Here is a 12,233-nt window from a genome sequence, read left to right as displayed (position 1 = left end):
AGTTACGATAATTCAGGGATTTACTAATCGACTTTATCCAACAAATGCTTTTATTATATGCTCATTTTGTCAACGTTAACATTACATTGTCAAAATAGTACAATATTTTACGATATTGCACACTTTCATATTGCATTCACGTTCATGACACGTGTGCCCAATAGTGATTTAAGAACAACTTTGTAAACAAATCATGTACACTCATGTAGTAGACGTTTAACGTTTTTGGTTCATTAAATTTGTTTCTGAATGAACTAAAGCAGACGTTTCGTGGACTGACCCATACCAGCTGCTTTGCAATATTCCTCGTTAACTTTCTTGATACAATGTTTCGGATTTAGGCCAGCGATAGACGCCAGACAGGTATTACAATTTCTCGGTCCCCACAAATAGCATGCAAGGTACAAGGCATAAACGTGTCTTTTTTAGTTGATAATAAGACTGGTAAAAATATACTTATAGTTTCACATCCTGAATTTCCTAAAATCGTACTTTCTTAGTTTTGCAAATCCGAATTACACGAGCTATGTCATGGGTTCAAAAACTTTGATTACACATTTCGAAATTGTACTGTAATGTCGACTACATTCCAAGTTCAATAAGAACCTTCCTACTGTACTCAAATGAAATATCGTCTTTTTGATCATTACAATTGAAATATTTCATATTTTCCCACATTATGATTCCAAACATTCAATAACAGAACAGAAACACATTGCAGATAATTCAAGACGCTGCTCCCTCGCTGAACAAATCAGATGTTACTTCATGTAGAATCGACACAGATAAATCCAGTCCATAATCACGAACTTTATTAGAATCGACAAAAATACCAAATGGAAAAGTTGTTGCAATGCGCATTAATTCACAATATGACTCGAAATTTCAATTTTAGTTAAACCAAAACGACAATGTTTTTCGAAACGGATGCCGACGCGGGACTAAGTTCAAATTTATCTGGGCAGAGTTATGTGCGAATTAATGTTGCTGTTGTGTACTGATGAATCTGTGCTTGTGTATTTACTTTAAAATACAGCATGAATTCAGTTACTTTGTTTCTTGTAGTGTATTTTTTGTTTATATAATTAAGCTTTATGTAGAATAAGAAAAAGAGCATATAATATAAAGGTTACTGCATTTGTATGGGAAAATATTAACTCGTTTTCTCGAATGGATATACTGCACCCCCAAACAACAAACTTCGCTGTTTGCACTTTTCAATCAAAACGATTTTGTTCCTTTTAATAAATCACGTATAATTATTGTCTTGTGGCATCTGCAATGGTCGTTTGACGACCCCTGAAATAACAAATAAAGTAGCAAAGTCAAGACAATATCAAATATCTTTTGAAAAGGAGAATAGTAATTAACAATGTGCATTTTGTATCGATATCGTGCCGAATGGTTAATGTTCAGAGTGGTTTTAGAGATGCGGTAAAATACGTTAATGGAACACTGACTTGGTTACATTGATGAGCACAAAAGTAAATTACAAATTAAAATTAAAAAAATTATTTTTGTTTAAAATATTTAGGAAAATTATCCTTCCTTCATTTTATACCGAGCCAAATTTAACTAAAGTTCGTACAAATAAAGTGAGGTTATTCAATTCAAAAAAGACTTCAATATATTATGGTAAATTTGTCTACAGTTTTATACTTTGCAAAGTAGGTAACACTTAATGGATGATTTTGTGCATTGAATTGCTTGCAAAGACAATCCGGCACAGTGATTGCAACAGCTGTTTGAAATTTTACATTATATTTTTGTTAATAACAACACTTGGCAGCGGTGGGATTCGAACCCAGGTCCCCGAAGAGACTGGTGCCTTAAACCAGCGCCTTAGATCGCTCGGCCATGCTACCTCTGTACAGGTTTTGTAGAGAGTGACTAAAACTCCTTGTGTTATGCACACTCGTTAAATTTCTACTCTCTATTTATAAGAGGATGTCTATTTGACTTCACACAGACTACACATCTTTCCCTAATGCGCTCCGTTCCCAGCACTCTGGTTTGATTTTCATTTTTCGTTTTGTAATGTTGCATAATCTATAACTGTAAATACAGGCAGCCATTTTTTCTTCCTAACGTAATGATTTTCATGAATGTTATGATCACCTAAATGCAAATGATCAACGGCAGAGGCCTATTAGATTACAAGATTTCAAGGGTGTAACAAACTTGTAGCTATGAATTTGCAAGCGAGAATGTTATATCACGATGACCCAGTTATGATATGATTGAATTATCCCCTTACGTTGAAACCACATACCAGCTTCATGAATTTAGGTTTTCTAGGACTGAATATATTGAGGGTGTAAGGAACTGATATTCCAAAGGTATTCGTTTTCAAGTGCGATATTTATTACTTAGGAGAGAAACTGCCTTTAATCTCCAATTGAATAGATCTAGATTTCAAAGAAAGGGAGGGAGGGATAGATATAACTGTTTTAAAGGAATAACGTGGAATATAAATGTCAAGGGAAGCTTTCAAAATTCCTCATTTTATCTCACATTCCGTATGAGAGCAATGAAAGAAACTTGAGATTTCCCCGACCGAAGAAAATCAATAAACGGGATGGATGAATTTAGTTTTCGGACAAAGACATAGAGAGATTTGAATAAGAGATTTAGCCCATAAGACGGAAGAATGGACACATCATATTGATTTTACATGTCTTCTCATCCTGTAAATCAACAACGCGATACAGTTTTGAATTCTTAAAAGACACAATTCAATCAAAGCATGATACTTCAATTACTCTACCTGAAAAAAGCATTTATTTTCTTCAAATCTATAAACACAGTAAGGATATCAATATCGTCAGTATTCAGTTTGGCATTTAGCGGACAAATCATCACAGCGACTGTCCAACGTACATGTGCAAATGACAATCCTGAAGGTTCCATTGATCGTAACATACATGAAAATGATTACGTGAGGAAGAAAAAATGATTGGCTCTATTTGTAGTAATAGGTTATGCAACATTACAAAAAGGAAAAGGAAAATCAAAGCAGAGTGCTGGGAAGGAAGCGCATTAGGGAAAGATATATAGTCTGTGTAAAGTCCAAGAGAAATACTCTTATAAATATCACTCTGACATCCCGCTCGACACTATCTTTTAACTAGAACATATATCTCTTCATAACATATCGAAACAAGGCAGGTAAGAAAGTGTAAAGGTAGCGAGTCGGTATAACACAATGAGTTTTAGTCACTCTCTACGAACCTGTACAGAGGTATCGTGGCCGAGCGGTCTAAGGCGCTGGTTTAAGGCACCAGTCTCTTCGGGGGCGTGGGTTCGAATCCCACCGCTGCCAAGTATTTTTATTAAACCAAATTTAGCTAAGCGACATTTAAAACTACCGTTGACCAATTCTCTTTGCCGGTCTCTCTTTTCAAGAATGTAACTCAAGGCAAATCAGTGAAGAAAATGATCAATCCACTTTTACCTATTTTATAACGAACAGTGCATCTTCAACTGTACATGATTTCAAGAAGAACTGTTCAAGGATTTCGTTTGATAAAGTTGAATATTCTGTCTCTATTTGTTACTAACTTTACTTAAAATTTTCGCGGTATGAAATATAGGAAGAATAGTTTCCCCAACTCTTTTTGGCTGTTACTCGTATTTCGCTTTAACGTAATCCAAACAGTGTTACATTAAGTCATTTTACCTAAACTCATGAAGTTGGTATGTGGTTTCATCGTAAGGGGATAATTCAAATATATCATAACGAAATCATTGTGACCTAACCTTCTCCACTGCATACATTTTTATACCGAAGCAATACGTTTTATTACACCCTTGATATCTTGTAATCCAATAAGCCCCTACCGATGAACATTTGCATTTAGCTGTATCTAAAGAAGACTAATACAACCAGAAGAGAACTAAGGTACTACATCCTACTTCTCACGTGTAAATGACTACTGCATTCTCGGCAATCCCTTTTTTACAGTCACAATATCGTTGAACCTATTTCTCGGACACACGAGTTATAAAGTATGGGGATTCGATTCAAGACAAGTAAATGCATAAAAAGTAGGTCATTATAACCTGATGTTGACACTTTAAGTGAATTTTCAGCTATACATTCTATACCCCTCAAAGATATTGCACTCTGTCACACCTGCGATTATGAAAGTGGTATGTATATTATTCGAAAAGATATGTGTTTAACCATTGAATAAATAGATCTACATAGCGTAAATTTATCGCTTGCAAAAGATTTTATTTTCCTTTTCAGTCGTCAGTTTTTTTTTTACCTCTTCTGTCATTTCAACACTACTACATCTAGACTAATCAAATTTTGTATGAACCGTATCAGACTATGTACCTTGACACATATATTCGAGTAATGAATTGGAGTAGATTTACTTATATAGACTAGGATCTCAGTTTGTAAAATTGTAAACCATAGGCCAAACCATTTCATCAAAAGTAGACTGTAACAGTGTAGACTAACAGTCTCGTGTTAGCACTATTAAGACTTAGTCTGTCGGTAGCGTGGCCGAGCGGTCTAAGGCGCTGGTTTTAGGCGGACTTCCGGTTATGACATCAGAAGGAACACATGTTTGATGATCGCTCCGTGAATTTCCTTTAATAGACATTTTTTCTGTTTTAATTTGTTACAGGTACGTTTATAAGATTCGTGTGATCCCATTCATATATAAGTGTGATATATTTTGTGTGGGTGGATAACTTTATCCACCACACAAAATACTATTTTCTGTGACAATGAATACAAAGCCTGGTCGAGCTGCACGTGCAGCACAGGGAGCCGACTCAAACTCGAATGATACCAGTGGAATAGCTTACAATAAGAATGGCATGTCGAGTAACATCGATAGACAGACAGGAGCTTCTCGTCGTTTTGGGAAAGAATGTACCGTGGTGATTGATGTAAAGGATGTGAAGAAAATAAAGGCAAGTGATATTATTAAAAGTGTAGAAGAATTAACCGGAGATAAGTCGGTCTATGCAGTTGTGCCCAAAGGTGCAAATTTGTATGAGGTCACACTACCAAGCAAGGAAGTAGCATATAATATCTTGTGTGGAATTGATATTGGAAGTGAACACTTTGATTGTACTCTTTTATATTCAGACACTATTATTGTGTCAATTCTTCATTTACCAGCATACATCACCGATGATGATATAAGTATGAAGCTCGGTGAATACGGAGTAGAACTTCTTTCTCCCATTCAACGCAGATATTATCCTGGGACTAGTGTGGCTGATGGGACTCGTTATGTCAAATGTAAATTTCCACAGCAGGTAAAATCCTTGCCTTACAGTCTGAAATTTCAGACTGTCAATGGTCAGCAATACTTTAGAGTATTACACGATAACCAAGTTAAGGTATGTTCTAGATGTCTAGATCCGGGACATGTTATGAAAGACTGCCCTGATTTTGTATGCTACAAGTGTGGGGAGCAAGGCCATGTAACAAAAAATTGCACAAGGCAAAGATGTGACAGTTGTGGAAGTTTTCCTCTAATGTGTACATGCAGGATATGCGACAAATGCCACAAAGAGGCGCAAACATGTATGTGTTGCAGAGAGGCCATTGCAGGCATTCATTCGCAAGTTGATGATGCTACGAGGGAAGACATACTGGAGTTACCGAGTGACGAAGATGATAAAGAAGAAATTGAGAATGCAAAACAAGATAACGAGAGTGGAGAAAGTGGGGAAGAAAATGAAAGAAGCGGAGTTGATATGACCAATGTAGAAATAGAATCTGAGGAGGAAGTAAACAACAATCATACAATTGGAGATGGATCGGGGACAGATTCAGATGATGACAGGAAGATGGCTGCAGACGTTGTTGAAAGATCAAACGAATCACGTACATGTCAAGAAAACGGTACAAATATCGAAAATTTCAAAGTAGTACAAAGGAGGAGGAGAAGGTTTAATCCAGTACCTAACCTGAAAATGAATAGCATGCGACGAACACCTATTAAGAAATGATCAAACACTCAACATTTTTTAATACTTTCAATACACTCATCATAATCATGGCTTTAAATATTGCATCTCTAAATGTAAATGGCTTGCGTAATTTGAATAAGCTAAAGTCTGTTTTAGAAATATTTAAAGAGAAAAGAGGCCATATTTTATTATTGCAAGAAACCTTTTGGGATGATGAGTTTGCTGAAAGTATTAGAGAAAATGAGATTTGGAATGGTGACATATTTTATAGTAATTCTGACAATAGGAGGGCAGGTGTTGCTGTTTTAGTAGTGAGAGAATTGAGAAATCAGGTGACACAAGAAATGATTGAAAAGGGTAGGATTTTACATCTTAAAATAGCTATTGATGATAAAGTGATTGATTTAATCAATATTTATGCTCCAAATGTTGTGAAGGAAAGGTATAACTTTTTCATGAAGCTAAAGACATATTTACATAACAGTACTAGTGATAGCACTATCCTGGCTGGTGATTTTAATACAGCTTTAGCAGGTATTGATCGACATAACAAAGCCTTACATATTGATGATGTAGCAGTGCGTGAACTTTATAAAATTATTCATGATAGGAATATTACCGATTTATGGAGATCACGAAATCCTAGTACTCGTAGTTTCTCCAGAAAACAAGTTGTACTAGGCGAAATGAAGCATAGTAGAATAGATTATTTTTTGATTTCCTCAAAATTGCATTCCAATGTGCAAAATATTTATTATGCACATACATCCTTTAGTGATCATTCTTTTGTATACCTTAAACTAAATACCTGCAAAGTAGAAACAGGGCCCGGATTATGGATACTAAATAACAATGTTCTTTTTGAGGAAAAATATGTACAAAGAGTGAAATCAATTCTTACCGAGGGAAAAACTGACGAAATGTATTTCAGTGAACCACTCATTTAGTGGGATAATGTAAAATACAAAATTAAAAAATTTTCCCAAGTATACTGCACAAGAAGAAATAAGGAAAGATTACAAGAATACTTTACATTGCAAAATAAATTAAAATCATTTTCAGAAAAAGTTGCCAATAAAGAATCATATAACATTAACAAATATGAAGAACTAAAACATCAGCTAAGTGACTATGAAACTGATTTTTGTCGGGGTGCTATATTGAGATCTAAGGCCAAATGGGCAATTGAAAGCGATAGAAATACTAAATACTTTCTAAATCTTGAGAAATATCGACACAACAAAAATGTAATCAATGAATTGATTGATGATGATGGTGTAATTATTTCAAATACAACCGGAATCTTAGATGAAATGCATCAGTTTTATAGTCATTTATATTCTTCGGTAACTGTTGATGATAATTGTACAGATTCACTTTTAAATTTTGTAAACTGTTCTGTATCTGATGAGGATAAAGATATGTGTGATGCCATAATAACAGTTGATGAAATACATACAGCTATAAAAGGGATGGCTAAAAATAAAAGCCCCGGCCCGGACGGATTGACAGTAGAGTGGTATTGTAAATTTTATGATTGTATATACGATATTCTCTTGCACATCTTTCAGAGTGTTAAGAATGACAATATTATGTCGAGATCAATGAGATTTGGAGTTATATCACTTATTTATAAAAATAAGGGGATAATAGAAGGTTGCAAAATTGGCGTCCTATCAGTTTACTTAATGTAGATTATAAAATTTTGGCAAGGATTTTGTCTACACGTTTAAAAATGGTATTACCCAAAATTATTTCTCAAACTCAGACATGTTGTATAGTTGGGAGAGATATTGCTGATACTATAGTCACTGTAAGAGATATTATAGATATGGTTGAGAGAGACAATCTTGAGGGATATATCTTAAAAATTGATCAAGAAAAAGCGTTTGACAGAGTTTGCCACTCCTATTTGATTTCTGTTTTACGAAAGTTCGGGTTTGGTGACAATTTTATTCAGTGGATAAAGATATTTTATAGTGAAATTAAAAGTAGTGTTAAATGCAATGGTCATCTAACGAAACCCTTTTTAATTAAAAATTCAGTCAGACAAGGTTGTCCTATATCAGCAATGTTATATGTATTAGCAGCAGAACCCTTAAGACTCGCTATCAAAGCAAATCCAAATATCAAAGGTATTCCACTCCCACTATCTAGTAATACAAGTAAAGTCTTTCAACATGCAGATGATACAACCTTGACATTAGCGGACACACAATCCATTAATCAATCTTTTAATGTACTTGACTTGTATTGTAAAGGATCTGGTGCAAAAGTGAACAAGGAAAAGACAGAACTTCTGTATTGGATCTGGTAAACTTACTGATGATTATTGCAAACAATTACAAATTCAAATGTGTGATCAAGTCATCTTAATTTTGGGAGCTTATGTTGGAAAATGTGCAAAGTTATGTGAGCAACTGAACTGGAATGATAGATTGTCTAAAATTAAAAACTTATTGCAACTGTGGTCACAGAGATATTTGACAATACAAGGAAAAGTAACAGTTGTTAATACCTTATTAGTTTCTAGAGTATTGTACATAGTGTCAGTTCAGCATCTTCCTGATATGATTGCTGATGAATTGAAGCAATTATTTCTCAAATTTATCTGGTCAGGAAAGTTCCATTTGGTTCACTATTATACAATAATTGGTGATAAGCGAAATGGCGGACTACAGTTAACTGATATAAAGATGAAAATGTATGCATTCAGAGTAAAATTTTTAAAAAGGTACTTTGATGTGAATTGCCATGCTATGTGGAAAACTACCTTTGATCACTTTTTATCTACTGTTCTGAACATGAGGTTGACCAAAGAGTTGTTTCTCATGTCTTTAAATAAGCAACAATTGAATACCCTACCTATATTTTACAGAGAAATGTTTCATGCATGGGAAAAACTTAGAAATAATATCGATACAAATATTGATGTGAGGAATGTTTTTGAACAACCTCTCTTTTTAAATCCTAATATTACATGTGCTGGTAAAACGTTGTTTTTCGCAGAATTTATAGAAGCAGGAATTGTTCGTGTTCAGGATATTACATATGAATTTGTACCTGGAATACAACCTTATAGAGCTATTCAAGAAATGATATACAAATCAAATTCTGAGATCAAAACAGATAAGATAAAAAAAAGACTATAATTGCATAATAGAAAGTATACCATTGGGCTGGAGAAATATTGTTGCAACAGAATCAAAACCCACTGTAACCAATGGGAGAAATAATATGTTTCTCAGAGTTGATACAAAATTATATGACCTCTGTTTATGTACAACACAACTATTTTACAAGCTTTTATGTACGTTGATTTTTCAAGAACCAGCTTCTGTTTCCTTTTGGAGTAAGATATTTAGTTTGGAAACGCATAAATACTGGAAATATATACATTTGCCTTTCAAGACCCCAGATTGTGTAGATTTGGATTACAGAATAATGCACAATCGAATATTTACAAAAGAGAGACTGAAATACTATGGCAAAATTGATAATGACTTATGTCCAGTGTGCCAGTTGGAAACAGAGGATTTATTTCACATGTTTTTGAAATGTCCTGAATTAAGCTCTTTTAAGAATTTTATTGTATATATAGTTGAGATTATTTTTAAAAATTGTAGAGTTGGTGTTCTAAATAATACTTCCTTTGAACAAATGTTCATGATAGGATATAACAAAGAAACAAAATCAGTCAATAGTTATTTTTTGAACTACATTCTGAGCATTGCTCGATTGTGTATTTACAAAAGATGAAACAGTATGTCGTTATAAGGTTAACAAATAGACATCGAGAGATTTGGATTACAGAATAATGCACAACCCACGAACCCACGCCCCCGAAGAGACTGGTGCCTTAAACTTGCGCCTTTTTTTCTTTCTTTATTTAAAAAACGTTTTGTACAGTATATAAGTTAAAAGTATACATTCAGTATGTACATAGTAGTTTGTAATGCTATATTACAAAATAATGGTTCTACAATAGTATTTTGTAATGCTATATTACAAAACAATGATTCTACAATAGTATTTTGTTAAGCTATATTACAGAACAATGATTCTAAAATAATATTTTGTAATGCTATAGTACAAAACAATGATTCTGCAATGTAATAAACAATTTATCCTCTTCTATTCTCATTAACGGATTATCTTTCACAAAATACTTTGTAATCAAAGTTTGATTTTTGTCTTTGTAATGTTGATATGCATATAATATATATTTTCTAGTCAAATATTGGAACAATCTTTCGATGTCTATTTGTTTCCCTAATAACGACATAATGTTTCTTCTTTTGTAAATACACAATCGAGGAATGCTCAGAATGTAGTTCAAAAAATAACTTTTGACTGATTTTGTTTCTTTGTTATATCCTATCATGAGCATTTGTTCAAAAGAAGTGCTATTGAGAACACCAACTTTACAATTTTTAAAAAGAATCTCAACTATATATACAATATAATTCTTAAAAGAGCTTAATTCAGGACATTTCAAAAACATGTGAAATAAATCCTCTGTTTCCAACTGGCACACTGGACATAAGTCATTATCAATTTTGCCATAGTATTTCAGTCTCTCTTTTGTAAATATTCGATTGTGCATTATTCTGTAATCCAAATCTACACAATCTGGGGTCTTGAAAGGCAAATGTATATATTTCCAGTATTTATGCGTTTCCAAACTAAATATCTTACTCCAAAAGGAAACAGAAGCTGGTTCTTGAAAAATCAACGTACATAAAAGCTTGTAAAATAGTTGTGTTGTACATAAACAGAGGTCATATAATTTTGTATCAACTCTGAGAAACATATTATTTCTCCCATTGGTTAAAGTGGGTTTTGATTCTGTTGCAACAATATTTCTCCAGCCCAATGGTATACTTTCTATTATGCAATTATAGTCTTTTTTTATCTTATCTGTTTTGATCTCAGAATTTGATTTGTATATCATTTCTTGAATAGCTCTATAAGGTTGTATTCCAGGTACAAATTCATATGTAATATCCTGAACACGAACAATTCCTGCTTCTATAAATTCTGCGAAAAACAACGTTTTACCAGCACATGTAATATTAGGATTTAAAAAGAGAGGTTGTTCAAAAACATTCCTCACATCAATATTTGTATCGATATTATTTCTAAGTTTTTCCCATGCATGAAACATTTGTCTGTAAAATATAGGTAGGGTATTCAATTGTTGCTTATTTAAAGACATGAGAAACAACTCTTTGGTCAACCTCATGTTCAGAACAGTAGATAACAAGTGATCAAAGGTAGTTTTCCACATAGCATGGCAATTCACATCAAAGTATCTTTTTAAAAATTTTACTCTGAATGCATACATTTTCATCTTTATATCAGTTAACTGTAGTCCGCCATTTCGCTTATCACCAATTATTGTATAATAGTGAACCAAATGGAACTTTCCTGACCAGATAAATTTGAGAAATAATTGCTTCAATTCATCAGCAATCATATCAGGAAGAGGCTGAACTGACACTATGTACAATACTCTAGAAACTAATAAGTTATTAACAACTGTTACTTTTCCTTGTATTGTCAAATATCTCTGTGACCACAGTTGCAATAAGTTTTTAATTTTAGACAATCTATCATTCCAGTTCAGTTGCTCACATTACTTTGCACATTTTCCAACATAAGCTCCCAAAATTAAGATGACCTGATCACACATTTGAATTTGTAATTGTTTGCAATAATCATCAGTAAGTTTACCAGATCCAATACACAGAAGTTCTGTCTTTTCCTTGTTCACCTTTGCACCAGATCCTTTACAATACAAGTCAAGTACATTAAAAGATTGATTAATGGATTGTGTGTCCGCTAATGTCAAGGTTGTATCATCTGCATGTTGAAAGACTTTACTTGTATTACTAGACAGTGGGAGTGGAATACCTTTGATATTTGGATTTGCTTTGATAGCGAGTCTTAAGGGTTCTGCTGCTAATACATATAACATTGCTGATATAGGACAACCTTGTCTGACTGAATTTTTAATTAAAAAGGGTTTCGTTAGATGACCATTGCATTTAACACTACTTTTAATTTCACTATAAAATATCTTTATCCACTGAATAAAATTGTCACCAAACCCGAACTTTCGTAAAACAGAAATCAAATAGGAGTGGCAAACTCTGTCAAACGCTTTTTCTTGATCAATTTTTAAGATATATCCCTCAAGATTGTCTCTCTCAACCATATCTATAATATCTCTTACAGTGACTATAGTATCAGCAATATCTCTCCCAACTATACAACATGTCTGAGTT

The 12,233-nt window shown here is 33.5% G+C and overlaps 1 non-coding gene across 1 annotated transcript; it reads left to right on the top strand.

Annotated features, from left to right (window-relative positions):
- The first annotated feature begins 3,240 nt into the window (after positions 1-3,240).
- On the top strand, positions 3,241-3,322 carry Trnal-aag (transfer RNA leucine (anticodon AAG)). Its single transcript has one exon. It is a non-coding gene; the product is annotated as a tRNA-Leu (tRNA).
- Positions 3,323-12,233: the final 8,911 nt, after the last annotated feature.

This window comes from Sinohyriopsis cumingii, chromosome 9 (genome assembly GCF_028554795.1).
Source record: "Sinohyriopsis cumingii isolate HCF-2022 chromosome 9, ASM2855479v2, whole genome shotgun sequence".
NCBI lineage: Eukaryota > Metazoa > Mollusca > Bivalvia > Unionida > Unionidae > Sinohyriopsis > Sinohyriopsis cumingii.
The sequence above is the reverse complement of the archived record's forward strand: the minus strand, read 5'-3'. Positions and strand labels throughout refer to the sequence as shown.